This window comes from Aethalodelphis obliquidens, unplaced genomic scaffold (genome assembly GCF_003676395.1).
Source record: "Aethalodelphis obliquidens isolate GAN/ISIS:26980383/991018 unplaced genomic scaffold, ASM367639v1 scaffold30, whole genome shotgun sequence".
NCBI classification, from domain to species: Eukaryota; Metazoa; Chordata; class Mammalia; order Artiodactyla; family Delphinidae; genus Aethalodelphis; species Aethalodelphis obliquidens.
The window spans coordinates 4,956,007-4,983,628 of NW_020837974.1; the positions used below are offsets into that span (position 1 = coordinate 4,956,007).

The following is a 27,622-nucleotide window of genomic DNA, read 5'->3' on the forward strand; positions in this document are numbered from 1 at the left end:
TCCACTATTTTTTCTCCTTTTCCTAAGTTCTCAGCAAGAGGCTTTCTCCTCATTTCCCTTACCCCTGCAGTGGGCCTAGATTTAAGAGTTCACAGTGAATCATAATCACAGCTGGCCTTCTTGGGTCCTAATGATGGACTGGGCACTGCACATGCCCCAGACCAGCTCTGTCCAACAGAACCTTCCACCTTGACGGACGTGTTCTGTATCTGCTCTGTCCAATGCAGGAGCCACTAGCCACATGTGGCTATTGAGCCCTTGAAATGTGACCAGTAGGACTGACAGACTGAAGTTTAATATACTTACAGTGAATGAAATAGCCATATGTGGCTAGCGGCTATCATATTGGACAGTTCAGCATTAGACCCTCGAAGCAAGCTTGTAAGTACTGGTGTTATTCACCCATTTTGAAGATAAAGAAATAAAGTCTCCGAGGGATTAAGTAACTTGCTTGAGGTCACAGAACTAGCTCTAACCATGGTCCCAAGTCTTGTGTTTGGAGGGAATGTTGCTTGGGAACCTTGATTCTCAACTCTCCTTCCTCCCACACCAGGGACCTGGCTCAGGTGTGCAAATGAAGGTGGCTTTCTGCATGCTATGTTTGCTTAGTTAGTTCTCTTTCCTTTTCCCCTCCTTTAAAAAATGTCTTTTTCTGAATGTTGAGGAAATATAGGTGCATCAGGGCAAAATTACAGGAAAAAATAAAAAGAAAAATATTTATCCATAATTTCTTCAACTAGATTAAACCACTACATACAATTGCATCATAAGGAAAAAAATACCTAGGAATAAATTTAACCAAGGAGGTGAAAGAACTAACTGTACACTGAAAACTATAAGACATTGATGAAAGAAACTGAAGAAGATGTAAATAAATGGAAAGATATTCTGTGTTCATGAATTGGAAGAATTAATATGTTAAAATGTCCATAATACCCAAAGCAATCTACAGATTCAATGCAATCCCTATCAAAATTCAAAAATGACATTTTTCACAGAGATAGAACAAAGAATTCTAAAATTTCTGTGAAACCACAAAAGACCCCAAATAGCCAAAACAATTTTGAGAAAGAACAAAACTGGAGGCATATGCTCCTTGATTTCAAACTATATTACAGAACTATAGTAATAAAAGCAGTATGGTATTGGCAGAGAGAAAAAACAGAAATAGATCAATGGAATAGAATAGAGAGCCAGAAATTAGCCCACACTATATGGTCAATTGATTTACAACAAAGGAGCTAAGACTATACAATGGGAAAAGGACAGCGTCTTCTATAAATGGTGTTGGGAAAACCGGACAGCCACATACAAAAGAATAAAGCTGGACCACTGCAGGTACACCCCGTTTTACTTTGCTTCCCTTTAGTGCACTTCACAGATACTGCATTTTTTACAAATTGAAGGTTTGTGGCAACCCTGCATCAAGCAAGTCTATTGGTGCCATTTTTCTAACACCTTCAAATATTATCATTGTTGGGCTTCCCTGGTGGCGCAGTGGTTGAGAGTCCGCCTGCCAATGCAGAGGACACGGGTTCGTGCCCCAGTCTGGGAAGATACCACATGCCGCGGAGCGGCTGGGCCCGTGAGCCATGGCCACTGAGCCTGTGCATCCGGAGCCTGTGCTCCGCAATGGGAGAGGCCACAACAGTGAGAGGCCCGCAGTACAAAAATATTATCATTGTTTCTTTTGTTAAATTAATAGACAAAACAATGGTATCTTGTTGTTTTTATTCATTTTTTTCTAGTGTGTGTGGTCATATGTATCAATTATTCATTTTATATATATATTTAAAATACCTTACTTTCATTATGTCTTAGTATTTTTCATCTTGATTTGTGTGATATCCTGATATGATAAGGCTACTTAGTTTTTGTAGGTGAGGCTTGTGGCAAATATATACCAACTTGTTTGCCTTTCAACTTTTTTTTTTTTTTTTGCGGTACGCGGGCCTCTCACTGCTGTGGCCTCTCCCGTTGCGGAGCACAGGCTCCAGAGGCGCAGGCTCAGTCGCCATGGCTCACGGGCCCAGCCGCTCTGCGGCATGTGGGATCTTCCCGGACCGGGGCACGAACCCATGTCCCCTGCATCGGCAGGCGGACTCTCAACCACTGCGCCACCAGGGGAGCCCTGCCTTTTAACTTTTTATGATTTTTTTTTTTTTTTTACTAGTGTTTCATTACCAACTCCATCATGGTTGGTCCCCCTGGTTTCAAGCGTAAAGTCTTTGTTCTGTGGCTGAGCTGGCTGCAGTGTGCCTGATGCTTCTGGTGGGAAAAAGCACTCCTATCTCCCAGCCTCCATGTGCAGAACGCTAGGAGCACGAGGCCGTTTGATTTGGGGTGAAGCCTGAGAAGGAGGAGGGAGTTTTGTGCAGGGAACTAAGGAGCCAGAGAAGGGAGGAGAGGAAATGGGGCGCCGGCGGGGGTAAGGGGTGAGGAGGGGTGGCAGCGAAGAGCTGGTCGTGGGCACAGACATGGGGAGGAGAGAGTGCCAGGAGCTGAACAATGCCGCTTAGGAGTCCAGGTGATTGAGTGCCACAGGGGCAGGAAAGGGACCTTTACCCTCTTCCTTCATTCATATGCATTCATCCACCCACCCACCCAATCATTCATTCGTCCATCCACCCACTCACCCATCCTTCCATTCATTCATGCATGCATGCATTCATGCATTCCTTCTTTCAGCGATGGGGCAGGAATCTGAGAACAGGCCTCAGTATAATGTGGCAGGATGGGTCAGGAGCTCAGACTGAGCCAGGTCTGGGTGGGTCTGGATTATCCTCACACCTGCAGCCATGGGGCAGACAAGTCCCCATAGGCACAGAGTGACAGCCACGTGAGGTCCCAAAACACAGGCAAAGGGCACTGGACCTCCTGTACACACCACAGGAGCGATCGTGACAGCAGGCCACCTAGCTCTACCTTCAGAGTAGACAAAATATTGTGATGAATGAAAGTGAAATCCACAGCCCCCTAACTTCAGTTCAAGTTCATATTCATGGGTGAAGCCACAGATGACAGCCTCTTTTTTTTAACCGACAAATGGGTTTTATTTGGCCTGCGTAGTGTTAGATTACAAAGTATTTTTTTAACTTTTTGAATTCACGCCCAATGAACTTAACCTAGAAATCAGGATTTCTAGTTCTTTTGAAAATTAAGCAATCTGATGACACTGGCCCTGCCCCCATTGAGCACTAACTTCCCATCCCCCTCCTCCAACCCCCGTTACCTCCCTTCTGCTTTCTGTCTATGAATTGGGCTCCTCCAGGGACCTCACGTAAGTGGGATCATATGGCATCTGTCCCTCTGTGCCTGGCTTATTTCACTTAGCATCATACCCTCAAGGTTCATCCAGGTTAACTTTACTTTGCCGCTATCTCAATGTTTAGTGGAATTTCCCTTTTCTAAGCTTTTAACTGCTTCCTTGTCCCAGGCATTGCAATCCAGGCAGATCAATATCTCCACTGGATCCCACAGACAAAGGCACCCAGTCATGGGAGGCCGGGCAGCCACGAGGGTCGGCACAGAAAAAAAGAGGCACATCCTTTTGTAGGCTGCTCTTTGCTGTATTTTTTCACTCCTGGCTGAGATGTCACATTGTGGGTTGCCACAGTCTCTCGCCTTTGGTTCTGCCCATCGGGACCCATGGCTCTGTCACCCCACATGCTGACTTGGCCATTGGTCCTGATGGGACAAGGGCTGTATGCCTTCACGCGATGGGGACCCAGAGTCGCAGAGCCCAGCTCCCTAGGCCTGGGGACTTTCCCGCCTTCACAAGAGGTTTTCATCTATGCTGAGAACTTCTGGGAAATTCCCAGGCAAAGACATGGGCAGTGAGCATGTCCTTGTGTGGCGTCGAAAGCATGGAGCCTCAGAATGGGGTGAGATGGAGTTTAATTCCAGAAGGCTCTCCCACATGAACAAGGTCATCTAGATGGGACCAAATCCAGGCTTTTTGTCTTTGGGTCCTGAGCCGCCTCCAGGGTGACTCCAGCATTGGGTCCCCTTCATAGCCAGGGATCTGGCTGGGGAAGCAGGTGAGGGAGGGGGGCAGAGCAGGAGCTGTTGGTGGTTCACCTAATTTGATGTCCCATTTGGGTCCCTGGACTAGAGAGGTTTGAGCACACTCACCTGGCAGTCGGTCCCTGAAAATTCCTGCTCAGACAGCATGTTTGTCAGCCCCCAGGACACCTACCTGGCTGGTGGGGCCTCCCAGGACTCATAGCTCCTCCGACTCATCATCCAGAGTGGAGAACTTTTTTTTTTTTTAATCAATCCTTCCATTACTTTCTTTTCATTCAAGCATTCATAGACAAAGAAAGGTTTCCATACTTAATTTTTAAACATAATATACAGAACCACAGTACTATTTAAATTTCAAATTATGGGAGATCACATTCAAATATGCTTAGATTTGACGAGTTGCTATGACAATACTGAGGCATTTCACGGAAAAGGTATTTAGAATTTGTAAGATAGTCAAATGTCTTTTTGCTGCGTGGGCCAGGGGTGAGCATCGTTCTCCCCACGCTACAGGTGAGCACACCGAGCCCCACGGAGCCTGGGGAGGAGCAGGGAGTGGAGCCCGGGGCCACTTTTTGCAAGCGGTAGGAATCCTTGGAACTTTAGAGCATCCTGATCTCCAGGCTCACTTGGTGATCAACTGCTTCATCTTAAAGATGGGGCCTCGGGGGGCACTGAGGCTGAGGGAGGTGCTCAGGGTCACACGGCCACTCGGGGCCAGGCCACCTGGAGAACTGGAGTCTGTGGTGTCTTGTTTGAGGCCTCTCTGGGCACCTCTGCCCCACCACACAGGCATGCGTGGTCTCGTCGGAACGGAGGGTTCTGAGTTACTCAGAATAACTTAGTTATTCTGTAAAGGAGGCCTCGATACAATCGGGTGGGACAGGGCTCCGGGAGGTGGAAGGAGGTGAGAGATGGGAGGCACCTGGAACACACAGCCCATACTCCTGGCGCCTGGCCTGCAGCCCTGACTGGCACAGGTGGGCTGGAAGGTCTGGGGCCAGGCGCTAACTCAGCTCACGTCCCAGCCAGCGTTTCTCAAACTAGGGCCTGATATCTCTACAGGAGTATTTAAAATTCTGTTTTAATTTTTATCATTTTTTGGCTTTTATAAAATATCATGTTTTAATTTTGCAATCACCAATTGATGCTGTACGAGGAGGGATGAGACTAACTCCTCTGTGTCTTGTTTATTCAGCTGAGGTGTAATTAACATATATTAGTGTCACGTGTACAGCATCACGATCTGCCGTTTGTATAGACTGAGAAATGATCACCACAGTAAGTCTAGTTAACATCCATCACCTTGTGTCTTCCCACCTCCCTTTCGCTTCTCCAGAATTTTTACCTGACAAAGTTTATCCCATTTACCTCCCATTCCGCTACCATAATTTCCTTTCCAAAAGAATGGTTTGTGGTTGAAGCTGCCAGATTCTGAAAAAGATACAGAGACCCTTAAGGGTTATTTTTTTCTTTTGTTTTTAACTTAAGATGTGGCCCAACCTAAATCAGTGCCTCATGCTTTTATCTGCCATCTCCACAGAAGTTCCTCATAGATGGGTAAGGAGTGTGTGTGTGTGTTTATTGAGGTGAAATTCACATAACATTAACCATTTTAAAGTGAACAATTCAGTGGGATCCAAGGCATTCACAATGTTGTACAGCCACCCCTCTATCTTGTTCCAAAACATTTTCATCGCCCCCGAGAGGAAACCCCACACCAATAAGCCATTGCTCCTCACTCCCCGCTTCTTTCTCCCCTGACAGCCACCCATCTACTTGCTCTCTATGGATTTGCCTGTTCTTAATATTTCATATACATGGAATTATAGAATATTTGTCCTTTTGTGTCAAGCTTTATCTGTGTTGTAGCAGGTGTCAGTACTTCATTCCTTTTCGTGGCCAAATAATATTCCATTGTATGTATATATCATATTTTGTTTGTCCATTTATCCAGGGTGGGCATTTGAGTCATTTCTACCTTCGAGCTATTGTAAATAATGCTGCTGTATCCATCCTAGTGGGTGTGAAGTGATTTGGTGTTTTTATAGGATGTATTTGGCATACAGTCATTAAGGAAATCATATCAAATATCCTCTTCTAGAGGAGCCGAGGTCTGTACATCTAGAAGTAGTCATCACAGATAGACTTTTTTATTTATATACTATCTATAGGCATGATTGGATGCTAATGGCAACTGAAGCAATATTTCAGATTTACAGACCTGGCCACAGATAGCAAAGGAAGGCTCTCATTTCCTTCCCCAGAATATAAATTTTCTCTAATTCACAAAGAGGTCTCAATGAAAGATGTCAAAATTAATAACAATACTATCCAGAATTTATTGAACGCTTAGCCACATGTCAGATACTGGGCTCTATTGTATGAAACAGCTTCTATTTTTATATCCGTCTTACCAATGAACTCCCTGAGGAGAAATGGCTATTAAATGGGAATTAAATGGCTGTTTGGTGTCCTGGGGTTGGTAAGTGGCCAAGCAGAGGCTGAGGCTGGGCAGACTGAGCCCAGGGCCTGTGCACTTAACTGTGATCCCGTGCTGTCTCTCAAGGTAATCCACTCCCTTGCATTCCAGATGCTACAGGAGGAGCTGTCGTCTCCGTGCCAGCAGCAGAACCCGGGAGTCTGGAAGCCCTGTGACAGCCCTGGGGAAACCAACCCCCTCTGAGCCTCAGTTTCCTCATCTGAAAGCAAGAGGATTGGACTGAGTGCTGAAGGTCCAGCTGCTCTGACACCCCAGGACCCTCCTCACTTGGGGAAGAGAGCAGATGCCCTCACCTTTGCTGCTGGGCAGAGTAGCCTTTGTGTCCTTTGGGGAGACAATGTTGGTCATCGCCATGGCTGGGCTAAGAAGTGACAAGCAAGAGTGAGTCTCTTTGTCCTGGACTATTTTGTCCCCAGTCTGCCTCTGCTGACACTTGAAACCAAAATGAAGCCTGAGAGTTTGGAGTCTGGTGATGAGGGAGGCGTTCTCAGAAAGAAGACAGGAAAGCCCCACATTTCAGGCCCGTTCCTGTGTTGGCCCATTCACACCTGTGAGCTGGGGACAGGACATGCACTCCTGGTCGCCATCCCCAGGGCTGACTTGCACTGGCGCCCCTGCCAGCGGGGCCCCACAGACACTGCATCCAGTCCAACACCAAGTCTGGAATCCAGAACTTCTGGTCAGCAAATGCATTCTCCGTTTAATCAAGAAAAGTGGATCCCTGGACCTGGCCTCCACCACGCTGAGCTAATGCTTTGGAAAGAGGTATTAGGTTTGCAGCCACGGAGGACGGTAAGAAAAAGCCCTTCTGCCTTGTCATTATGACTCTTTTCAGAGGAAGCCAGAAATAGCCGTGCTGGGGAGGGGGTCCTGCCTGGGAATGGTCCCCCCAGAGAGCAGGTCTCAGTATGGACTCAAAAGAACTTATCTAATTAACAGATCAGAGAACTTATAAATCTCTTTATGACTGGCCAAGGCAACTTCTCTTTACTATCGTGAACTAACTCATCTCTCTGGGAGCAAGATGACGCAGGCAGGAATCAATAAAAATAGATGCTGGGGATGAGGGTGGGGTCCTGGGTGAGCCTCACACCCTTTCTGGAGCTGCTTCAGGTCAGCCTTATGTGTGATGTTTCAAATTTTCATGTGGAGAAGGTATTATGTGTAACCCGTGTATTACTTGGATAATTAAATCTTAAATTTTGAAAGACCACTTAATTGGAAACCACTATGGTTTTCCTCCCACAGTCATTAGGAATGTCCTGATTTGCATATTACTATGTTCCCAAATTCAGGTCTGCCTTCCCTGTTTTGCTTTCTTCATAAATATTATGTCTTTGAAATTATCTCAGGCATTGGTTTACTTCTGGGGAGGTCTGTCTCCACTCATTAGAATGTAACAATAATAACATCATATAGAGCTTATTCTGTGCCAGGCACTGTTCTAAGTGCTTTGTATGTAAATTAATTCATTTAAATGTCACAGCCGACCCTAGGAGGGAATATTACTTTAACATCCCCATCTTACAGATGAGGACACTGAGGCTCAGAGAGGTGAAAAGATTTGCCCAGGGTCACCAACACTAGAATTTGGCTCTTAACTGCCAGCCATGCTGTCACTGGGACCAACTTGCTGGTCCTAAGGGCAGATCTCGTAGCTGAGGGATCATTCAAGGCGAGTTTGTTGACTGCCCTGTGGGCACGTGGTACCGAGGAGGAGCGGGGAAGTGGTTGCATCTGTGCCTGCTGGTCCACAGGCGGTCTTCCTATCAGCTCATCGCTAGGGTCTGGCCTGGAAGAGGGTCCTGAGCCCACCAAGAAAGGGCCCCTCAGAGAAGCTCAGGCCTGGCCCCAGCCTCAGTTCTCCAATTAGTCCCCACACTCCAGGGACTTGACGTCAGAAATCACCTCCCCCCAAGTTTCTGGCAGCACATACTCGGCCTCCAGGCTCCTCCTGGAGAAATGTAGAGAGATTCCCCAGGCTCACCTTTGGGTGCTCCTGGATGGGGCCCTACGGGTGTCCGGGCAGCAGGGTGCTGCCTCCTGCGGGATTCCCCACCATTACACACCCTAAGCTGAGCACATGCACAGACCCCGGGCCTGGAGTCCAAACAGGACCCCGCCGGATAATGACCTCTCGCCATTTTTATCTTGAGAGAATGCACCTGATATTTGCAAACAAAACAGGATAAGTGGCTAAATCTGGGGAAAGTGCTTGGCCAGATCGAATTTCTTATGATTTAAGCAGAAAGTTTAAACTTCTCCTTAAGCCCAGAGCCAAGGACGAAGACGAGTGCTGGGCTGAGCCCCAGGATGCAGGGTGCAGCAGAGGGGAGCGGAGAGGCTCTGAAATGTGCTAACTTGTCCCTGCTGTGTGCAGACGGCGCCCGGGGGCAGGGCCCGCCTGCCAACGCCTGCGGGATAAGCCAATCCTGCGCCATGCAGCTCAGGTTTTGTTTTGGGGCAAAGGAACAGAATCAGCATTGACTCAGATGCTGGAAAGAGGAAAAGAGGGTGGGATTCCCCGGTTTGTTCCCTCCTTGTCAGTGGAGGGGGTCTCGTCTCCCGGACGCTTGGGGACCCCGCTGACGTTGGACCCAAAGCTGCTGACTGTGCCCCGGGTTGGCAGATTCCCAGATTTCCTCCAAATTGATGAAAGGGAATCTTGTACTTATTTTATCTTATATTTTTAGTTCAATAGTGTTTTTGTATTTTAATGCAAAACGTTTTTCTTTATTGTGTTAGAACGCACATACCATAAAATTTAGCATCCTGACCATTTTCAAGTGTACAGTTAAGTTGTATGAAGTACATTCACATTGTTGTGCAGTCATCACCACCATCCATCCCCATAACTCTTGTAAATCTGAAACTATCCGTATTAAACACTAATTCCCTCCCCTCCCCCAACCCCCAGCAACCACCATTCTACTTCCTGTCTCTGTGAATTTGACGAGTCCAGGTACCTCGTCTAAGTGGAATCATACAGAATTTGTCCTTTTGTGACTGGCTTCTTTTACTCCGCATAATACCCTCAAGGTCCATCCATGTTGTAGCAGGTGTCAGAATTTCCTATCTTTGTAAGGCTGAATCATATTCTATTGGATTACCATGTTTTGCTTATTCAGTCATCTGTCGATGAACACTCGGGTTGCGTCCACGTGTTAGCTATTGTGAATAATGCTGCTATGAACATGGGTGTGAAAATCTCTCTTCAAGACCCTGCTTTCAGTCCTTTTGGGTGTATACGCAGAAGTGAAATTGCTGGATCATATGGTACTTCTACTTTTAGTTTTTTGAGGAACCATCATCCTGTTTCCCACAGCAGCTTCATCATTTTACATTTCTTAACAACAGTGCACTAGTGTTCTAATTTTCCCACATACTAACCAACACTTGTCATTGTCTTTTTTTTTTTAATATAGTAGACATCCTATGGGTATGAAATGGTGTCTCATTGTGGTTTTTATTTCCATTTCCCTAATGATTAGACATGTTAAGCATCTTTTCCTGTTGACCATTTGTATATCTTCTTTGGAGAAATGTCAACTTGAATCCTTTGCCCATTTTTTAAAATATTTATTTATTTATTTATTTGGTTGCACCGCGTCTTAGTTGCAGCCGGTGGGCTCCTTAGCTGTGGCTCGTGGGCTCCTTAGTTGCAGCATGCAAACTCTTAGTTGCAGCATGCATGTGGGATCTAGTTCCCTGACCAGGGATTGGACCTGTGCCCCACGCATTGGGAGCGTGGAGTCTTATCCACTGCACCACCAGAGGAAGTCCCCATTTGCCCATTTTTAATCATATTGTTTGGGGAGGGGGTGTTGTGGAATTGTAGGAATTCTTTATATATGTTGGATATTAACCCCTTATCAGATATAAGCTTTGCATCTATTTCCCCCCATTCCACGGGCTGCTTTTTCACTCTGTTGATAGTGTCCTTAGATGCACACAAGTTTTAAATTCTGAGGTTTTCCAATTTATCTATTTTTTCCTTTGCTGCCTGCAGATTTGCTTAACGTTTAAAAAGCCGTTTTCTTGGAAACCACCATGGTTTTTCTCCTGCTGTTCTTAGAAATGTCCTGATATACATATCATTGTGTTTTTCTAGTAAGGTCTTCCTTCCAAGTGATTCCCACGGTTTCTGCCTTCAGTGCATCCTGGGAGATGGTTCCTGTGGCCTGGTCATCTGCACCCCCCAGGGGCCCACATCCATCCTGAAATCCCCCAGTTACCCACCATTTGTGCTTAAGGCCCCTTGGAGAAAGGCAGCCTGTTCCTGGGATCGTGGCTCTTGGACCTCTTTTAGGCAGAAAGCCCTGGGTGATGGGCTTCCCATGAGAGCTGGGCCTGGTCTCAGCACTAAGACCAACCCAGGAGAGACGTTCAGAACCCCCAGAGTCACCCTGACCAGAGGCATCTGGGTTTCCTCAAGGCCCCCTGAGGGCCAGGCCCGGCATTGTGGCCCAGGCAGAAGGCAGCACTGCCCACATGTAGAGAAAGCTCCAGAAAAGGCCTCTCAACTCTCCTCTGCTGGCTCTCACCTCTGGACTCGCCGTTTTCCACATGCATGTTCCTTCAGAGGGCCTTGAAAATGGCTCATTTTGGTCAATCTTTTCCATTCTGGCACTAAGGCATTTTCTGCCAAAGACAGAATCTATTTTGGACTGCCTTTTCTTGGCCTGCTTGCTTCATACGTGTGGGTCTCCCGTGGGCTCCACATCAGAGATGCTTCATCCCCTTGCTGGTTTCCAGAAACAGAGCCAGCCACATGGGGCGAGCTGTTCTCAGGCACAGATGGTGCCTGCGGTGAGGGCGGTGGGGAGACGGGCTCTGGTTCTCCTCCACCTGCACCGGTTGTGGGGACGGGGCCATCCTTCAAAATCAGAAAGAGGTGACCACAAAACCCCTTTTAAAGCCACCGTCCCAGAGCCCTGGATCTTGTAAACACGTCCCACAGTTGCTTTCTGTTCCCTGGGCTGAGATGGTGGTAGTTTGTATGTTGACATCTTTTAAATTCAGATGTCTATGCATAGATACCCTCTGCTACATTGGTGCCAGCTGATTTGGGGGGTGGGATTTCAGGAACAAAGGCAAGGTGCTCTCTCTGGGTCTGGCCCTGAGCAGCTGGGGAGAGGGCGAGGGGGGCGGGGGGCCTGGAGAGTCAGAGGACTCAGGGGCTCTGCTGCACATCCTCCACGGCCGTCCCCCAGGGCCCACGGCACTCCCCGGTGACTCTGGGGTCCTGTCACTCCCCCACACTCCGCAATAACTATTTCAACCTCCCCCTTCTCTCCTCCAACCTCGGATCTCTGCCCCTTACCTCCCCCCAACACCCCCTCACCAGTGGCCTGGCCTCCCACTTCACAAAGATCCTGGGAGCCTCCAGTTAGAAACGCCCAATGCCCCTCTTCCCTCCCTCCATCCGCCCCCCCATGGGACTTGGACCCCTCCCTCTTCCCCCACCCCCACCCCATCTCTCCAGCCACTGGATCCTCCCCATCTCGGCTTTTCAACAGACCTTAGCCTCTCTCATTGGAAACAAAACAAAGCACACAAAAAAGAACACTCTCAGGACCCCTCACCCCCTTTAATTAACACCAGCTTTCTCTCTTCTCCCTTTCACAGCCAAACTCCCCAAAAGATGTCTCTAAACTAACAGCCTCCCATCCCCCATTCTCTCTCGAGCCCCTGTCTGTTCCCACCCTGCCACTGAGGTCACCAATGATGACCTCCATGTCACTAGAGCCAGGGCATTTCAGCCCTGTTCTCACCTGTCCTCTTGGCAGGAGAGATGCCAGAAGGTTCTTTCTGCTGGGCTTGGTGGAGTTTCCTCTGCCTCATTGGAGCTGCCTTCCCAGTCTCCTTTTCAGGCGCCTCCTCCTGCACCAGGCTGGACGCTGTCCCCCTTCACCCTATGCTGTCTTCTGTGATATTCTCATCCCACCCATGACTTCACTTACAGTCAATTCCTATTATTCGAGGTCATTGTATTCTATAAAATCTCCGCCAACACTGAACTAGTGAACACAGAACCATTGCTCATGGGGAAAATATGGGGTTAGGTTCCCACCAGCCTCTGATCACGTCTTCATCAACCGATCAATACATAACCTCATTCTTTGGGACATTTAGCTCTGTCCATGCCTCCACGGGAGGGAGGCAGCTAGAGGCTCTGTGTGTAGAACCTGCCTGGACTCTGCCCCATGAGCCTCTGCCCTTGGCTGACCTTAATATATGTCCTTTCTCTATAATAAACCATAACCATGAGTACAGTAGCTTTGCAGAGTTCTCTGAGTCCTTCTGGGAAATTATTGAACTTGAGGCTGGCCCTGGGCTCCCTCAAACTTGAAATTGCAAAAGTTTGGCAGCATCCATGTGGCCCATGTAGGTACCTGTGTCCCACAGTGTGTGCTCCCTTCTGGGGTCCTCTTGGGGTCCACTAATGCCTCAGGCCCTTCCCCAACCTTGGTTCTTTGAGCACCTGCTCTAGCTGCTGGGGTTCTTGGAGACGCTCTGGGACACGGCCAGGGCACATCGTCTCATGCTGGTATGAGACTCAAGGACAAAATCTTGATGCATGAAAGTGCTCAGCTGGCCAGGCCACTCCTTAAATTCGTGGGAGACTAAAAACAGGCCACACGTCCAAAAGTAGGAGAAGGGCAAAATAAATTATGGTACATTGACCAGATGGGATGTTGTTTCCCAGCTCTTAAAAATAACAACCACGAGGACTGCAGCCATGTATGAAAATGTCCACAACATTAAAGTAAAACAAGCAGAATCCAAAAATGTCTCTGTGCTGACTCAAACTGGGTAAAAATACACCTGCAGGTGAACAAAGACTGGACAGAAGGCAGAAAGATGTATGTGTTGGTGTGGACGACTTTTATTTTGTTTTGTCCTTTGTTGTTGGTGGTGCAGTTGATAGAGCTTGAGGGGGAGAGTGAGTACAGAGCCTCACAAGGAGGGAGACAGGCAGTTCGCCTCCCGCCTCTGCACCGAGGGCGGGCAGGGTGAACATCTCGGTCCGCGGTGCTCTGCACGCAAAGGGGCTGGGCTCCTTCAAGGGGGTTATACTGATGTGCTCACAGGTCCACAGACACTCAGGGCTGCCATCTGGACCTGCATTTCCCCCAGCATGAAACATGTCCCACCTAATTTCAAGGTAAGTGGGTTGTTTTTTTTTTTGCTGGTGGTGATGATTTTTATTAAGGTAAAGCATACCTAACATAAAATTTACCATTTTAGCCATTTATTAAGAGTATGGTTCAGTGGCATTAAGTACATTCATATTGTTCTGCAACCATCACCACCATCCGTCCCCAGAACTTTTTCATCTTCCCAAACTGAAACTCTGTCCCCATCCAACAAAAACTCCACACCTTCCCTTCCTCCAGTCCCAGGCAACCTCCCTCAAACTTTCTGTCTCTATGAATGTGACTATTCTAGGAGCCTAGAATAGGTTCATGTCAGTGGAATCATACAACATTTGCCCTTTTGTTACTGGCTTATTTCACTGAGCCTAATGTCCTCAAGGTTCATCCGTGTTGCGGCCTGTATCAGAATTTTCTCCCTTTTAAGGCTGAATGACATTCCATGGTATGGATGGACCCCATTTTGCTTACCCCTTATCCTAGCTTTGAGCCTCCCTGAACTCCCACACATCATGGGTCCATGGAGCATCAGGAATGTCATTAAGCAAATGGGGTGACAAACAACCATGGACATGCTTATTTCAGGTATCTCTCTTGTTTATGTACCTGTGCCGTTGTCCCATCGGACCTCACTCAACAAACACAAGTTCAAAGAGAAAATTATTAAGAATTTCAAGACAGTGAGAGCAGAGCATGAGGCTAAACAAGGGACTCCTCTGAGCATGGGGTCCTGCCAACTGCACATGTCACTCACCCAGGAAGCCAGCCCTGCTCTGCTGACTCTGCTGGGACTGGGCAGGTTAAGAGCATAGCGAGGAAGGAGATGGGGTGGGAGGAAGCAGAGGTGACAAGGAGTGCGGTCAAGGGCATTCATTCTGATGGCATTGTGGGCACTTAGAAGAAACTGATGGTACCCAGGGCAGGAGCCTGCCCTACTCCCCACAGGTCTGTGCAAAAGGAGAAGCTGCAAAACGTATTCTTAAAAGTCCACTAGGGATGCAGTTCAAAGATCAGCCACTGTTATCAGTGAGCCACCTCCTCTCACCTCCCTGAGGAGTAGGCAGGAAGACATGAAGCTGAAAAATGGAAAGGGTAACAACACTAAGTCCTGGTGAGGACTTGGGGAAATGGGAACTTGCACCCTGCTGGTGGGAGTGGAGATTGCCTCACTCACTTAGCGAGCAATCAGCAATCCCTGGTGACTGGAGGCTGTTCATCTCTCACAACCCAGAACCCGTGCTCCTAAACGTATTCCAGAGAGAATCTCTTGTATGGGGCACCGGGAGCAAAGAGCAAGGATGTTCACTGCAGCATTGTTTGTAACAGCAAAAAAATGGAAACAATAGAAATGACCATATTTAAACAGAATAAAAATGGGTATGTTAAAACAAAGGACGTCTATAAGGCAGTTAAAATGAACATCTATCAAGGATAAATCTCAACAATATGTTGGGTGAAAAAGCAGTTTGAAGACTACGTTCGGTGTGAAAATGTACATTTGAAAACAAAAACAATACTCTTCACTGTTTATGGATACTATTGAGGTAGTGAAAGTAGAAAAGCATAGGCAGGAAGGATACAGGCCAACTTCAAGTTAGGGATTTTGCCTCCAGGGAGAGGAAAGTGAGATTCAGGAGGGATCCAAAGGGGATTTCTTTCTTTTTTTTTTTTAAACATCTTTATTGGAGTATAGTTGCTTTACAATGGTGTGTTAGTTTCTGCTTTACAACAAAGTGAATCAGTTATACAGATACATATGTTCCCATATCTCTTCCCTCTTCAAAGGGGATTTCTTAAAAATCAGAAACGTAAAACAAAAACGTTAACATATATTTATTCTGGATGGAGGGTGCATGAGAGTTGTTTTTACTCCGTATAGTTTTCTGTATGTTTGAACCGTTCCATAACCTTCAATAAGAAAAAAAAAAAGCAGTGCTGAAAAGTTTTCCTTTTGTTTTTCACTCCTCCCCAGTCTCTGCCTTTTAAAGACAGGGAAACTGAGAGCTGCGGGTGGGGCGACAGGACTGGAGGCGGTGGGGTGGGGATTGGTAACAGGAGGGTGGCAGACAGATGAGACCAGCCCCTTCCTTCTCGGCTCCAGTTTGGCTCCGCCCCCGCCCAGCTGTATCCGCGGCAACCAGAGTCCGTCGTGTTGGCTGGACCAGTCGTCGAGTCGGGCTGACGCTCGCCACCTAGTGGCCTATCTGGTGGCGCGGTCTGTGAGAGGGGTCCCCAGGCGTGAGTCAGAGGGGCAGCACTGAGAGGCGCTCCTTAAATATAAAGAGCAGCGTTGCCCTGTCACAGCAGGTCCCTTAGAGCTGCGTCTGCTGCCCTTAGGGCAATGGCAGTTCATTTCAGAAACTGCTTTCATTAAACTTCCACTGTAGCCATTGACCGTCAAGTGTTTTCTGGGCATCTTCTGGAGCCCTGGGCTGCTCTGGGCATTTATGGGTGTGTCTCTTCATGGGGACCCCCAGAGCCCGTGGTTACAAATTCCTTAGAGACCCCAAGAGAGGAGAGTTTTTTATGACATGCTGGTGTGGACTTATATATAGCGTATGCCCCTTCTTTTATATGGGTTTTATAGATTTGTTTCAATCTTTTTTTTTTTTTTTTTTTTGCTGCACCGCTAAACTTGGGGGATCTTAGATTCCCCAACAGGGACTGAACATGGGCCCTCGGCAATGAAAGTGTGGAGTCCTAACCACTAGACCGCCAGGGAATTCCCTAAATTTGTTTTACTTTAAAAGCAACATAAATTTGTGGAGAGTGTGGAAAATCATCTCACCACCCATGCTTAACCAGAGCTAACATTTGGGCCTTTATCCTTCCAGTATCCCTCTGCTCCATTCATTTTTTAAAAAATTAATTAATTAATTTCTTTTTATTTTTGGCTGCGTTGGGTCTTTTTTGCTGTGCAGGGGCTTTCTCTAGTTGCGGCGAGCGGGGGTTACTCTTCTTTGCGGTGCACGGGCTTCTCATTGTCGTGGCTTCGCTTGTTGCAGAGCACAGGCTCTAGGCGTGTGGGCTTCAGTAGTTGTGGTACGCAGGCTTAGTAGTTGTGGCTTGTGGGCTCTAGAGTACAGGCTCAGTAGTTGTGGCGCACGGGCTTAGTTGCTCCGTGGCATGTGGGATCTTCCGGGCCCAGGGATCGAACCCATGTCCCCTGCATTGGCAGGCGGATTCTTAACCACTGCGCCACCAGGGAAGCCCTCCATTCATTTTTTGAGGGGTTTGTTTCTTACAAAATTGGAAATTCACGGCCCCTGAGTGATTTTTTGCCAGGGCTCTGGAGACAGGTACGCCTGGGTTACAAGCCCAGCTCCTCTGCTTAACTGCCACCTCAGGCAAAGGAATGAATTTCTCTGCACCTCAGCCTTCTAACCTGTAAAATAGGAATATTAACTGTGCCTACCTCACAGGGTCATTGGGGAAATTTCAGTGATATAAACAGTACAGTGCTGAGTACATAGGAGGCAATAGAACCTCAGCCATTGCTAAAATTATAGCAAAGGATAGCATGGTATAATTACAATATTTTGCAATTCACTTTTTTCATTTAATACAGCCTGAGCATTTTCCTATAGTTTTTTCCTTTCCATGTAGGGAAAACCCCAGCTCTTCTCTATATGTTTCTTTCACCTGTGAGTCTCCTTTACTAAGAGAAAACACTTCACTTGTGACAATTCTGGTCAACAAATGAGAAGAGGTTTTCCCCACAATACGCAATTCTCTGTGACACCAGCTGGGTGTCCTACAATTTAACTCAACTCTAATGCTGTCTACCAGGAGACAGTGTCAGATCCCACAAGTTAAGAGCCCAGTCCCACAAGAATGCCCCCCGCCTCCACTCCAGTGCCAGTCGCAAGCCCAAGTTATCACCTGTGCTAGGTTCCAACCACGCCTTCCTTGGGTTCAATTAATTTGCTAGAGTGGCTCACAGCACTCAGGGAAACACTTACTTACGTTTACCAGTATATTAAAGTTTATAATAAAGGATACAGATGAACATCCAGATGAAGAGATACATAGGGTGAAGTCTGGGAGGGTCCCAAGTATAGGAGCTCTGTCCCCATGGATTTGAGGTGTGTCACCCTCCCAATGTGGATGTGTTTGCCAGCCTGAAAGCTCTTTGAACCCCCTCCTATTGGAATTTCATGGAGACATCCTCACGTAGATATGATAAATTATTTTTTTAAATTTATTTATTTAATTAATTTATTTTTGGCTGTGTTGGGTCTTAGTTGCTGTGCGCGGGCTTTCTCTAGTTGCGGAAAGCAGGGGCTTCTCATTGAGGTGGCTTCTCTTGTTGCGGAGCGCGGGCTCTAGGCGCGCGGGCTTCAGTAGTTGTGGCACGTGGGCTCAGTAGTTGTGGCACGCAGGCTCAGTAGTTGTGGCGCACGGGCTTAGTTGCTCTGCGGCATGTGGGATCTTCCCGGACCAGGGCTCGAGCCTGTGTCCCCTGCATTCGCAGGCAGATTCTTAACCACTGTGCCACCAGGGAAGCCCCTGATATGATAAATTATTAACTCTATTTCTAGCCCCTCTCTCTTGTCTGGAGGATGGGGGATAAGGCTGAAAATTCCAAGCTTCTAATCGTGGCGTGGTCTTTCTGAGGCCCCCATCCAGGAGCCCATCAAGAGTCACCTCATTAGAACAAGAGATGCTCCTCATGCTCTTCTCATGTAGGAATTGACCAGGGTTTTAGGAGCCCTGGGTCAGGGAAGGGGTCAAAGACAAATATTAGAAGGAGATGCTCTTAGCGTTCTTATCGCTTAAGAAATTACAAGGGGTTTAGGAGCTCTGTGCCAGGAACCAGTGGCAGAAACCAGTATGTAATTTCTATTATCTCACACCCTATATCCTTAAATATTATTTAAGAACGTGATTCTTAATGATCACATGGTATTTAAAGATGCAGATGTATCTAATAACTTATTTAACCAATTCTCCACCTTTGGATTTGAGGGTTCCTGACTTTTCCCTTTTACAAACAATGCCACAGAGGATGTTCCTTATTAGTTGCTTCCTTTATTGATGATTTGTTCCTTTTTATGTTCAGAAAGACCTTCCCCTCCCCAGGATCAGATAAACATTTTCAACTAAGTGTGTTTTGTGCCTTTATAGCTTTTAATTAAATTCTTTGATCCATCTGGAATGTATTTTGACACCATAAGGTGAGAGCTAAGAAGTCTAATTTTATTCTCATTCACAATAACCCAACCAGTTGTCCCAGCATTATTTATCAGAGGATCCAATCCCTCTGCCCTGATTTGTGAGACCACCTGTAGTAGATTCTAAACTTATCTCCATGCTGGCTTTCTGTTGGGCTCATTGCTCCTGCTCCAACCTCACATACATGGGCTGGATGTTTGTGGCTCTGCTGGTCACAAGGCATCACTTTGCTGAGTCCCACGGAAGTCCAAAAGCACCGGCCACACATGACAAACAGGAGTAGCCAAGCCTTGATCTCTTCTCCAGTCTGCATTGACTGCCTTTACTATCTTTTCCCCAACGCGAAAAATCCTATATTCCTGTCAAGACCAGAACTTACCTCCTCCACGCTCAGCCACATCCCTCCATGGTCATGTCCATACTTAGAAATGTCTCAGCACTTATGTATTCAGCCTCCTCAAGTGCAACAGATTGTGTTTTCCGAAGAGGACCTCACCAGTATATTTATCCATCCTACGTGCTCTTCTTACAAAAATTGAGTGACTTGCCTCCCCCTGAGAAGTGGAGTCTGTGTGCCCTCCTCATGAATCTGGACTTTGTGGCTGCCCCATCCAATGGGGCACAGCCAGAGTGAGGCTATGTGACTTCTGGGATGAGGTCATACAAAGAATACAGCTTCCTACCCACCCCTCCTCCTTCTCCTCCTCTTTCATCTTCTTCTTCTTCTTCTTTTCCTTCTTCTTCTTTTCCTTCTTCTCCTTCTCCTTCTCCTTCTTCTCCTCCTCCTCCTCCTCCTCTTCCTCCTCCCCCTCCTCCTCCCCCTCCTCCTCCTTCTTCTTTCTTCTCTCTCTCTCTCTCTCTCCCCCTCTCTCAGTGCTTGCCTTCAGAATCCAGCAACCATTTTTAGAGGAAGCCCAGGTCACATGAAAAGGCCATGTATACATGTTCCAGCCCACAGCCCCAGCCTATCAACTGCCAGATATGTGAGTGAATGAGATGATTCCAGTACCCAGCCTTCCAGTCTTCCAGAATTCCATCTTAGAACCCAAACATTAAGAAGCAAAGACAACACAATGGGGAATTGTTATTTAATGGGCACAGAGTTTCTGTTTGGAATGTTAAAAAGTTCTGGAAATAATGGTGATGGTTGTACAACATTGTGAATGTACTTAATGCCACTGAACTGTATACTTAAAATGGTCAAAATGATAAATTTTATGTTATTTATATTTTACCATAATTAAAAATAGTTTTAAAAAACCCAAAAAACAAAAACAAGCCATTTCCACTTTGCCCTCTCAAAATTCCAGAGCCACAGAAAGCACCCACACTAAGTCCTGAAGTAATTTGTTATGCAGCAGTAGCTAACTAATACAGGTATTCTCTCCTGCCTTGCAAAACAAAATGAAACAAAACAAATCCAAAAACAAACAAAAAAACTCTGGGGAATAATACAGGCCTTTTCCAGAAATAAATTAGAAGCTCTCAGAGCAGTACCTCTCCCTAAAGCACCTAAAATACTATATGTACTCATTAATGTTTATAGACTTGAACCGAAGGTGCCCTAAGTTACCCCAGTGATCTTCAATTCTTTAAAAGTGATTAACGTTACATCCTCTCTCTGAGACTTTAAGTAGCGCAGCCTATTGTAGAGAATTCTAACTAACAGTTAGAATTCTAACTAACAGAATTCTAACTAACAGTTACTGGGCTCTCCTGTGTGCCCAGCACATTGTATTCGTTATGGTTAAGTACCCAGGTTTTGGAGTCGGGCAAACCTGGGTTCAAATTGTAGTCGTCATACTTATCAGCAGTGCGGACTTGGGCAAGTTATGTGATCTCTCTGGAGCTCAGTTTCCTGAACCATAACATGGGTGTGACAGAACCTATTTCAGAGAGTTGCTGTAAGGATCAAACAAGATAAATGCAAAATAAATCATGAGCAAAGGCTTGGCCTGTATTTAGTGCTCAGGAAATGTTGACTCATTCGCTGTTCATAACAGCTCAAGAAGGTAGGTGTGTAGTAGCTGTCTTATTCTCTTCATCTCACTGATGGAAGCGGTGAGCCTCAGGGAGGGGAGGCAGACCCATCTATGAGTACATGAGCAGTGAGGGGTTGGTCCCTGTGTCACCTCGCCAGGGCTGTCACCACAACTGCAGACTGGGTCGCTTAAACAACAAAAATTAATTTTCTCCCAGTTCTGGGGGCTAGAAGTCCAAGATCAAGGTGTTGGCAAGGTTGGTTTCTTCCGAGGCCTCTCTCCTTGGCTTATAGACAGCCATCTTCTCCCTGTGTCTTCATCTGGGCTTCCCTCTGTGTGTCTCTGTGTTCTAAATTATAAGGACATGAGTCAGAAGGGATGGGGCTCCACCCATATGACCTCACTTAATTTAATCACCTTTTTAGAGGCCCCATCTCTAATTATAGTCACATTCTGATGTCCTGGGTTTGAGGCTGCAACACATGAATTTGAGGGACACAATTTATCTCATAACAGCCCCCTTTCTGTTATTTTGGGGTTCTCATTCTGAACGAAGTGGACGTAGAGGGACCTCGGTTCCAGCATCTCCTGGTTCTAGGGCTGCATGTCTAGACCAGGAGGAAACACGCAGCTGGGGAGGTGCGTTCAGGGAGAACAGCTTATTTTATGCGAGGTGAGGCTGACCCTCACAGCCTTGGCAAGACTAGAAGGTGCTAGAAAAACTGTGTGGAGTGATGATTGTTCAGACAGGTCCAGGCTGGCAGCGCCCACCTCCACACAAAGACCTGGGAGAAGGGAAGAAGTATCTGTCAGCTAAATGGAAAAGAACAGCCCTTCAGCTGATGACTCCCTGGGGATTCTGGGGGTGCGGGCTGGTGGGGAGATGGCTAGACAGTAAAAATTTCCATCCGCAGTGGCTGTGCAAATCCGCCAGGGCGCCCTAGTGGAGGAAGACAGACTTTACGTCAAAATAAACAGGCAAGATAGTTTTAAACAATGATAGGGACCATGAAGAGAGTGAAACCATGTGATGGGATAAGGGGGTGACAAGAGGCACCCCCTTCACACAGGATGGTCTGGAGGGCCTCTAAGGACAGGTGGCGTTTGAGCAGAGGCCTGAAAGAGGAGGACTGAGTTATGGAAAGCTCCAGAGCCGGGTTTCTCTACCTAGGCCCTTGGGGGGCAGGGTAATTCTTGGCTGTGGGGGCGTCCTGCGCCCTGTGGGGTGATGAGCAGCCCCCCACCCCTGGCCTCTACCCACTAGATGCTGTAGCAGCCTCCTCACGTTGTGAAAATCAGAAATGTCTCCAGATATCGCCAGAAGTCCCCTGGGAGGCGAAATCGCCCCGTGGAGATCCATTGACCCAGAGGAAGGGCATTCCGGGAAGAGGGAACAATAAACATGAAGGTCCGGAGGTGGGGACAAACTCAGCAGATCTTCTGGGAACAGAAGTTTCCGGAAGTGGAAGTTTTCAAGGAAATGAGAGTTCAGGGGTGGAGTCCAGGGAGGGAGGGGATGAGGGGAGAGGCAGGCAAGGGCCCGATGTTATGGGGAGGGGATGGAATGCCTTCTGACCTGAGAGAGCCCTCCAGGGTGGGGTGGGGTCAGGGCAGAGGTCGGAGGGCATGTGCATGAGTGTCCTGGGGTTGCTGTAATAAATCACACGACCTCGGTGGCTTCAAGCGACAGAAATGTATTCTCTTATTCTGGAGGCCAGAGTCCAAAGTCAAGGTGTCAGCGGGGGCCACATTCCATCTGAAGGCTCCAGAGGAGGACGCTTCCTGCCTCTTCCAGCTTCTGGTGGCCCCAGGTGTTCCTCGGCTTGTGGCCGCATCACCCCAATCCCTGCCTCTGTCGTCACGTGAACTGCTTCCCTGTGTGTCTCTGTGTCCTGACACCAGTCATGGGAGTTAGGGCCCACCCTAAATCCAGCATGATTTCAGCCGGAGATGCTTAAGCAATGACATCTACAAAGACCCTATTTCCAAGTCAGGTCATATTCTGAGGTTCCAGGTGGATGTGAATTTGGGGAAAAGACTACCGAAGCCACCCCAGCAAGCAAGGAGGAGGCAGAGGGGGCTGCTGCTGTCCTCAGACAAGAAGTGGTGGGGCCTGGACCACAGGGCACCCGGGAGCTGGAGCGCCGAGGTCAGGCTGGGCCGCGCACACAGCACACACCCCGCGTTCTCACCGGCTGTGCCATGTTGGGCACACAGGCCAGGCCTTGCCCCCAGCATCTCCCCTCGCACCCACCGGGCGGGGATCCAGGCCACCCTAGCGCCGTGGCCACCTTTTCCTGATCCCGAGCCTGGCGCCGTTTGGGGTTCCCCTGCTTTCTCTCCTGCATCACACGGGGGTTCTCCTGGGTGCAGAAGTTTCTGAGAAAGCACGAATTAGTCCCTGGCTCCTGCCTTCCCCCTGAAGCTCTCACGTGAATATTCTTCAAGAATGGAGGTTAGGAGCCTTGATCTCTGAGCCAAGGGCTACGTAGAAGAATGTCGCTGGTCTCCCTCAGCAGCGCTGGGCTGGGCTTGTTTTTCAGGTTTGGGACAATGGAGGGTTTTTGCTTTCTACAGAAACAAAACCCAGAGCGCTGGGTCCCGTCCTACTGGAAGGTATTGGGCATGGCTGGCAAATGGTCCCAGGTGTTCTCGGCGTGCCCCTCGCCCCACACCCAGAGCCCCACCCTCTTGGGACTGCTCCAGGAAGGAATGTTCCACCCGAGGGAAGCACAGCCTCTCTTATAGTGATCCTTAGGGTGGGGGCCAAGTGCAGGCAGGTCTCAGGGTGAAAATGAGGCATTGAGAGGTCAAGGGAGGGGTGCAGAGGGGAGTGGGCAGGGATGGGAGGAGGGGCACGTCCCTGACGGTCCCCTGGATTGGATGTCTGTGCCACCGCTTAGCCCACAAATACACGCCTCCTGCCAGCACTTGCCCGAACTAAGTGGAGAGCCCTGGGACTCCGCCCAGAGTTGATGCTCAGAGCCCAAATTCTTGGACGCAGACACTGACAGTAATTGACCTGCTCCCCTTGCCACCTTGCCCTTCTGTGACACTCACTGCCCTGTGTGGGAAGAGGTGTGTTACTGCCCGTGCCTTCCTTTGAGACTCAACACACAAGCCGACAGTGGGCAGACCACAGATGACAATAGAATTCTGACCACCACCTCTGCAGCCACCGGCCCCAGACAGCTGGGACTCCGTCAAGAACTGCCCCTTCCTGACTCTTTGTCCCCACTTCTAACTTAGGACCAAACAGAGCAAGCCACACAGCTCCGCTGCAATCACACAGGATGTCTGGCTGCAGCATCCCCAGGCCGACAGCCTCCTATCAGGGCAGACCTGCAGCCTCTCCTTGCTTCCGCTGTAAAGAATGAGGAGGGGGCTTCCCTGGTGGCGCAGTGGTTGAGAGTCCGCCCGCCAATGCAGGGGACACGGGTTCGAGCCCCGGTCCGGGAAGATCCCACATGCCGCGGAGCGGCTGGACCCGTGAGCCACAACTACTGAGCCTGCGCGTCTGGAGCCTGTGCTCTGCAACAAGAGAGGCCGCGATAGTGAGAGGCCCGCACACCGCGATGAAGAGTGGCCCCTGCTCGCCACAACTAGAGGAAGCCCACGCACAGAAACGAAGACCCAACACAGCCATAAATAAAAATAAATTAATTAATTAAAAAAAAAAGAATGAGGAGGCATCTCCCCACCTCTTGGTTGTTATTAACCTGGTGGTTGCACCTCTTCGACGTGGCCCATGAAGGTTTTTTTTTCCTTTCTCTTTTTATAAGATGGAATTCACATAACATGAAATTAACCATTTAAAAGTGAACAATTCAGTGGCATTTAGTACATTCACCATGTTGTTTAAACACCTCCTCAATCTAGATGCAAACATTGTCATCAGCCCAAAGGCCCACCCACCCCCTCCCCACAGCCCCTGCGGCTTGGTGGGCCAAGTTTATGCGACGCCGATCAGATGAGTTTTAACACTCCCCTTCTCTATAAGACAAAATTGTTTTCAGTAATAATTATGTAAAGATGATCATTTTCTAGATTTGTTCCTTGGTTTTCAAACCATCGATTTAGGAAAGAATTCATTTTTATTTTTAAAGGTATGATCCAAAATCAGTAAACTATTTCACATGTGAATTGGATGTTACACTTAATAAAAAAAATCACACCTCGCAATTCGCACTTTATTTCACGGTTTTAAATTTTAAGCCCAAATGCAAATCCCCAAGTGGTCATGTGAGAGGACAGAACCGAAGAAACTCAAGTTCTGGGTCTGGTCTTTATAGTCTCTGTCCCTGGAAGATGAAGAAACACCACAGGGGTGAGAGACACAAACGGTGCCAAAAGTCGGTTCCAACAGCACTGAACTGTTACGAATTGGTCTGTGCATGGTAGGGCCAGCTGTCTAACTGGGAGCTCTCTGAGTTAACTTCCAGGTAGAATGCAAAGCTTAGAAATAAAGATGTGCAGGGACTTCCCTGGAGGTTCAGTGGTTAAGAATCCACACTTCCACTGCAGGGGGCATGGGTCCGATCCCTGGTTGGGGAACTAGGATCCCGCATGCTGTGTGGTGCTGTCAAAAAAAAAAAAAAAAAAGGGTGTGCAAATTTGAATTTCAATCTATGATATTAAAACCCAACACTAGGGACTTCCCTGGTGGCACAGTGGTTAAGAATCCGCCTGCCAATGCAGGGGCCATGGGTTCGATCCCTGGTCCGGGAAGATCCCACGTGCCTCAGAGCAACTAAGCCCGTGAGCCACAACTACTGAGCCTGCGCTCTAGAGGCTGTGAGCCACAACTCTGAAGCCTGCATGCCTAGAGCCTGTGCTCTGCAACAAGAGAAGCCACCGCAATGAGAAGCCTGCGCACTGCAACGAAGAGTAGCCCCTGCTCACTGCAACTAGAGAAAGCCCACGTGCAGCAACAAAGACCCAACACAGCCAAAAAAACAAAAACAAACAAACCTTCAATGGGAGACTTCCCTGGTGGCATGGTGGTTAAGACTCCGCACTCCCAATGCAGGCGGCCCAGGTTCGATCCCTGGTCAGGGAACTAGATCCCACATGCATGCTGCAACTAAGAGTTCGCCTGCCACAGCTAAGGAGCTGGCGAACGGCAACTAAGGAGCCCATGAGCAGCAACTAGGAGCCCGTCGGCTGCAACTAAGGAGCCCACCTGCCACAACTAAGACCCAGAACAAGCAAAGTAAAATAAATAAATAAAATATTAAAAACAAAAAAAACCTTCAGTGGAATTGGAGATTTGGAGACATTAAGGAATTGTTTGTTTTTTGTGCGTATTTGTTTCAATGGAACATGTTTATCTTTTGGAGATGCACCACGAAACATTCACAAATGAAAAGGTAGGATGTCTGGAATTTTTTGTATAGTAATATGGGAGAGGCAAGGAGCAGGTGGGGGTGAGACCAGGCTGGCCTTGAGTTGAAGGTTTGCTAAAGCTGGCGACAGGTGTGTGCAGGGGGGGCTGGCCTTACACTCCAGCATCTATGTTTGCGTGTTTGAAATGTCCCCAGCAAAAAGTTGAGTGAAAAAACCCTTCAGCAGTCCCTAACAGTGGCTGGACAGAATCCAAACCCTGGAGCTGGCAACTCCTCACCCCGTGTCCTGGCCTCTGTTCTCCCCAGGCCACCTTCTCTGGGCACTAACACACGCCCTGCATTGCATCCCACAGCAGCCTCTACCACTTGCCCCTGAGCTTCCCCTGTGCAGAGAACACATACACCTAAGCTGGATACCCCCAGGCTGGCTAGGTGCCTCCAGGGCTCTCTACCTCCTTTACAGCCCCAAACACCTTGTATTTCTAACACCTGTTTCCTTACCGCTGGCATGCATTCATTCAGTCAATCAGCCAATGAATAGCTCTTGAGCATTTTTAGTGAGTATTTAATCCAGTCACTGGGGATCCAGCAGGGACTGTGTCTATTTAACCGGGCCTAGGACCTGCCTGGTTACAACCCAAGTGGCGGAATAAAAGGGCTGAGATGGGGAACATATGATCCACCTGGAACTCTCTCCATGGCTCATAGACATCTGAACAGCAGGAATAAAAAGGCAAACGGTGGGTGTTGTGTGTTTTTGAGTGAATAAATTCAGAGGTGTTCAAAGTGTCCCAATGTCCTTTCAAACGAGCCGACAACCACACGTTGGGCCTTACTGTGATTTGAGGGAAAGTTGTCTCTTTATGAGTCTCTGAACAGGGTCCACTATTCCCTCCTCCATGCAGCTCTGGCTGAAAAGTAGGACTCCCGGGCGGCAGCCAATCTTGAAGCAATAAAGGAGAATTCTGCAGATACCACATCAAGCCCTGGTGATGTGGGACATAAACCTTTGACTACTGCCTGTCTCAAATGCTTTGCAACCCCAGACCTGTTTTTTTTTGAATGAGAAACTCTAGTGAATTTTAGGGGAAAAAGTACCTACACATCATTAAACCCCACACTCTCTCCAAATGATCTTTTAATCTTTCTTGAGGGCCTTGGGTTTGTACACAGCTGTAATCAGTAGGTACAGATATTTGGGGTTGTGTTTTTCTTCTTCTTTTTCTTAGTCTGGTTTTTACTGCAGAGACTCCGTGTAGTGTGGTTGGTTAGCTTAAAGACTGTGCAGCCAGCTGCCTGGGTATGAATCCCAGCTTGCTGTGTGGCTCTGGGCAAGTTACTTAATCTCTCTGTGCCTCTGTTTCCTCATCTATAAAATCAAGTTGGTAATAGGACCTACCTCGTTGGATTGATGGGCTGATTAAATGAGTTAAT

General features: G+C 47.9%; 1 protein-coding gene across 1 annotated transcript in view; it reads left to right on the plus strand.

Annotated features, from left to right (window-relative positions):
• The window catches only part of LMTK2 (lemur tail kinase 2), a 177,059-nt gene that overhangs the window by 53,458 nt on the left and 95,979 nt on the right, over positions 1 to 27,622 (plus strand). Inside the window, exon 3 of the mRNA XM_027125761.1 lies at positions 6,620 to 7,321. The gene's annotated coding sequence lies outside the window, so the exon portion shown is untranslated. The remainder of the gene's footprint in view (positions 1 to 6,619; positions 7,322 to 27,622) is intronic.